Consider the following 5,975-nt stretch of genomic DNA (forward strand, 5'->3'; position numbering starts at 1 on the left):
CGGGGTAACTCTATAATATTCCCCTCTAATTAACACCAGGTAAGTTCATTTACCTGAGTGAGTCATCGGAGCCTGAGAGTGTTAATATCCATCATATGTGAGAATTTAAGGAAGGCTAAGTCGCAGTCGGTCAGGTGTTGAGACAGGGCCAAGGTCATGCCATATATGTCGGGGGTTTGTGGTGGACTGGGTAGCAGACTAGGCACTCCTCTCTCTCTCTCTCTCTCTCTCCACCCCCCCGCCCTGTCTTCCCCACTCCCCCACCCCTGCCTCTCCCCCACCCACCCCTAAATCTCCCCACCTACTTACCCACCCACTTATCCTGCCTCTCCCCCCCTCCCACCCAACCACCCACCCCAATCCCATACACCCACAAACCATCAACACCTTTCTCTCTCTAAATTATCACACACACACACACACACACACACACACACACACACACACACATAATGACCTGGTGACTCGCAATGACCTGGTGACTCGTAATGACCTGGTGACTCAGAATGACCTGACAATACAAAAAAGAAACAAAATAAATAGAGACATAAAACACATTCGCTGCTATTTTATTCATGGACATAAAAACCAAAAAAAAATATATATATACTTGTACGTCATTGAATTTAAAAAGATAATCACCAAAAAAAAAACAAGAAAATTTAGGTGATTAAGAAGTGTCTTGGATCACTACTTAAGGAATGAGGGCGAGTTGAAGTCTCCAGTCCGCCATATTGGTCTACCCTGATGAAAAAAGGAGAAAATATATCTATCTATGGCCAGACGCCTTAATCCACAACGGGGTGGCCACAAACAAATCGCCCCCATGTCGCCCTGTCCCCTCCCATTTCGCTGCCCTTCCCCCAACTCACACACCTCTCTCTCATACGAAAATACTGAAAATAAATTAATTTGGTGTTTTTCAGGTAAGCGCCATGGATCACTACCTGAGATATGGAGGCGAGTTGAAGTCTCCAGTTCGCCATGCTAGTCTGCCCCGCTGCTGACTCACCCACACTGACCCGCTGACCTTGTTACCACCCAATGCTCAGCCCCTTAACCACCTCCACCTCATTGTTGTTATTATTATTATTATTATTATTATTATTGGTTCAATTCCTTCAGGTAGCGTACTAAATTATCATAATGGCCAGGTTACTCATGGTAATTAGCTATGACTCCATGACCTGATGACTCAAGACGTATTATGTATTAGTGACCTGGTGACTCGACTTATAATGTGTAAGTGACCTGGTGACTCAATAATCTGATGACTCACAATGACCTGGTGACTCACTGACCTGATACTTTAGCGAACTAAGGACTCAATACCTCATAATGACCTGGTGACTCACAATGACCTCTAATTAAGTGACCTGATGGCTTATAATGACCTGGTGACTCATAACGACCTGGTGACTCATGACAGGAAAAAAGCAATGAGAGAGAGAGAGAGAGAGAGAGAGAGAGAGAGAGAGAGAGAGAGAGAGAGAGAGAGAGAGAGCTACTGGAACGTAAAGTAGCACATTCTACACACACACACACACACACACACACACACACACACACACACACACACACACAAGACCTACATGACCACAGAAACGTAAAGCACATAAAACTTACACACACACACACACAACACATACATACACACATGCACGGCTTCCTGAGAGACGTACACGATATGATGTCAGCTGGTGGTGCGCTGACTTCACTTCCTGTTGTCTGACCTCACCAAATACACTGTTGCCACGTCTACTCCCTCACACCTGACATCTTTTACAGTGGTGCCAAATCTACCATCCCTCCCACAGCTGACATCAATTATACAGCGTTGCCACATTTCCATCTGATGTCACTGTTATCTATCTTTACCCTCCCTCTCCTGACATCATTACACTGTTGCCACATCCCCTGACATTATTATTACAGTGTTGCCACGATTACCTGAATTGTTTATGAGAGAGAGAGAGAGAGAGAGAGAGAGAGAGAGAGAGAGAGAGAGAGAGAGAGAGAGAGAGAGAGAGAGAGAGAATGAAGGATGGAAGTAAAAAATAACTGATAATACGACCAATACATAAAACATACAAAAATGGATGGATGAATGAATGAAGGACAGAATGAAGCAATGAATGAAGGACAGAATGAAGCAATGAATGAAGGAAGGAAGTGATGAGGAAAAGATAAATGAACAAAAAAAATAATGAATGAAACCAGGATGTGAAGGAAGGACGCAGGGAAGGAGGGGTGGAGGGAAGGAAGGAAGGAAGGAAGGAAGACGAGGAGGAAGGAAGGGAAAAATCGTGACAGCTAGGAAGATTAGAGGGAGGGAGGGAAAGAGAGGGAGGGAGGGAGGGAGGGAGGGAGAGAGAGAGAGAGAGAGAGAGAGAGAGAGAGAGAGAGAGAGAGAGAGAGAGTGGTGAGCAGCAGAGGGTGAATGACTGACCGGAGATTCATTCACAAAATTCTCTCTCTCTCTCTCTCTCTCTCTCTCTCTCTCTCTCAATCTAAACCAGGTAAGAACAAAAAACAATAACAGTAACACAAACCCATAAAAAATAAAAATCCGCATATATTAACCCAATAAAGTTAATTAAATCCAATAATAAAAAATAATCACTAATTCAGAGTGACACCAACCCATAAAAATAAATAGTAAAGGAAATAATGATAATAAAAGAATAATAAATCCTGTATGCGGTTGCCAGGTAAAGGTATATGGCATATGATTGGTTGGTAGCGTGTGAACCCCAATCCCTCCATCAATCCCTCCACCAATCCCTCTATTATTCCCTCCACCAATTCCTTAACTAATTCCTTCACCAATCCCTCTACTAATCCCACCACCAATCTCTCCACTAATCCCTCCACCAATCACCAATCACCACACCCTGCCCTCCACCAATCTCCCATCCTCACAGACGTTTTATTTTTGGCGGTCATTAATCCACAGACTCACCTTCACCTTCGCGGACTCAGTTTTTACCAGAAAAAAAGAAAAAAAAACTTACAATGCCCTTTTCACCTTAACTTGGCCCAGCTTTTCGTCTTTCTGTAGCTTATTTCACATAGCTTTGTGGTAGGAAAAAAAGTTATGCTCTACATCCTTGACACAGCACTTCTTCGTGACTGGCATCGTATTCTAGGGTTAATCTTTTGCTACGACTCAGTATTGAAGACTTACGGACGGCGATTTTGGGAACATTCACATCCACCAAAAACCAAAACACAGGAACATTCACATCCACCGAAGACCAAAACACAGGAACATTCACATCCACCGAAGACCAAAACACAGGAACATTCACATCCACCGAAGACCAAAATAAAGATATATTCACATCCACCGAACACCGCGACACAAGAATACTCACATCCACCAAAAACAACAACACAGAAACATTCACATCCACTGAAGACCAAAACACGGAAACATTCACATCCACCGAAAACAACACAGAACGAGGAATGAAGCTCTGAGCGAAAATTACTCAAGAAAATATATAAAAGAGCAATAAAAAACAAAAACAAAGAATAAATGGAAGATAAAATGGGAAAGAATGAACTGGAGGACAGACAATAGGAGAAGGAATGAATGGAAGGAAAGTGAAAAGAATGTGGACCGTATGAAGGGCGAGATGGGGGAGGGGAAGTGAGTCAGTCTGTTATTGTCCGTTATGGTTGACGTCCGGTAGGAACCAGAACACAGAAAAGGAAGATTCGTAATATTAGTAAATAACACCCGCAATTTTCACCCTCCAAACTACACAGCAAAAAATAAATAAAGAAGAATGGAAGGAAAGAGAGGAAGAAAGGAAAGAAAAGGGAAAGGAAGGAAGGAAGGAAAAGGGAGAGGAAGAAAGTAAGAAATTTAAAATAGTTCTGTGCACGTACGAGAAGGAGGTTAGACAGGATGGAACGGTTCACATCCACTAAAATCCAAAACAAATAATACGGAGACTAAATATAAAACGCCAATCTCAATTTCAATAAAAGGAATATAATAAGGATACTACAATAAAGACAGAAATAATGGAAGAACGCATTAAAGAGTAAAAAGCCGAAAACAATCCGACAAATGATATGGCCGCGGGAGGGTGGCAGGGCGGGTGTGTGAGTCAGCTGGTTCACATCCGCCAAAAACCAAAACACATTGATAACCAGCAAGATAAAAGGAGAAAATTTAAGTTACAGATAATAAAAATAAATACAGATGCAGCGCGAACGAACGAAAGAAAAAATATATATATAATTTAATAGAGAATGTGTGTGTGTGTGTGTGTGTGTGTGTGTGTGTGTGTGTGTGTGTGTGTGTGTGTGTACGCCATGGCTGACATCCTCCCGTGTGCGTCAGTAGCAGGAAGTGGCTTACGGACACGGTATCTTCTGCTGAGAGAGAGAGAGAGAGAGAGAGAGAGAGAGAGAGAGAGAGAGAGAGAGAGAGAGAGAGAGAGAAACGGAAGCTAAAATTAAAAACAAAATTAACAAAAAATCAAGAAAAAAATAAAACCAACACAATAAAAAAAAGACCCGAAAGGAGAACGGTGGCTGAGTGGACCAAGCCTCTCCATTTTTTCTCACAGGCTTCTTTACAACACAGGATGATCTACACTTAACACACATTCATCCTAGGCCTAACACTCTCCTTACATCTTCACTATGGACGCTACTACCCGATGGAACTGGCTAAGAGGAGAGTTTGATGCCCTGAATTTAGTTATGAGTTTAGTGACCAGCCTCCATCGCCCCTGAGCGGCATTAGGTGAGGAATAATCCCAATTTTACCGGACTTAAACCCTAAGCGCCGTAACCCACTAGTTCACCAGGCGTTCTTTCGGTGCTATGGTTACCACCCAGCGTAGTAAATGGTCTCCTGGTTTAAATTCACCTTAATAATTAGAATATACATCTCTACACCCTACACCATACTACAGTACACTACACCCTACACTTACACCTGAACCCTACACTTCAATGGCTTCAGAGGCTATGGGTTCTCAGAAGACAGACGGACAGACAGACAGACAGACGGATAGACAGATACCGTACACAGAGACAAACAGACAGACAGATAGATGGGAAGGTAGGTAGGTAGGAAGAGACAGACTGATAGACAGACGTGAAGGCATAGATAGATACTGGCATACTGATAGATATAATTAACTGATAGATACACAAATATATTCCATTCACTTTAACTTGACAGAGATTTTCGTCCTCTTGCAGCTTATTTGACGTGGCTAAGTGGCAATGACAATACTATGGCTTTACATCATTTCCATAGCACTTCTTCGAGACTAGCACCATATTCTAGTGTTTATTGCTACAGATGGCAATTTTAGGCCAAGTTAAACTGAACGGAGTATAGCATACCCACATTCTCTCTCTCTCTCTCTCTCTCTCTCTCTCTCTCTCACACCTATATCCCCCTCCCCTCCCTCCCCCACCCACCCACCTACCTACCTACCTGCCTAGCCCAGTCATTCACTACACCTGCTCCACACAACTCTCTCTCTCTCTCTCTCTCTCTCTCTCTCTCTAATCTGGCTCTTTTCCTGTCGCTATCGCTATCTTTTCCTCTTTTTCTGTTTCTCTCTCTCTCTCTCTCTCTCTCTCTCTCAAATAATCCAAACACACACACACACACACACACACACACACACACACACGAAAACAGGCACAGATATAGGAAGCCCTGTGTGTGTGTGTGTGTGTGTGTGTACGTATACCTGCTCTGTGGGGTGACTCATAAAGCGAGGGAGGGCCGTATGGCAACACTCCCCCCTGTGTTACCTGATACCGCATTTTTTCTCATCTTTCCCTCCCTTTTACGTCCACTGCGCAATAAAACCAGCGCATCCATCAACACCAACTAACTTAATACAACAAACAAAACCAAATTCACCCGTTCCAGCCAACCAAAGACTCGAAAATAAATATCAAGCCAACACACAATTGTTTTTGCGACTGGT

The sequence above is a fragment of the Coenobita brevimanus genome, chromosome 59 (genome assembly GCF_032717465.1).
Source record: "Coenobita brevimanus isolate Jiangsu-jjx chromosome 59, ASM3271746v2, whole genome shotgun sequence".
NCBI lineage: Eukaryota > Metazoa > Arthropoda > Malacostraca > Decapoda > Coenobitidae > Coenobita > Coenobita brevimanus.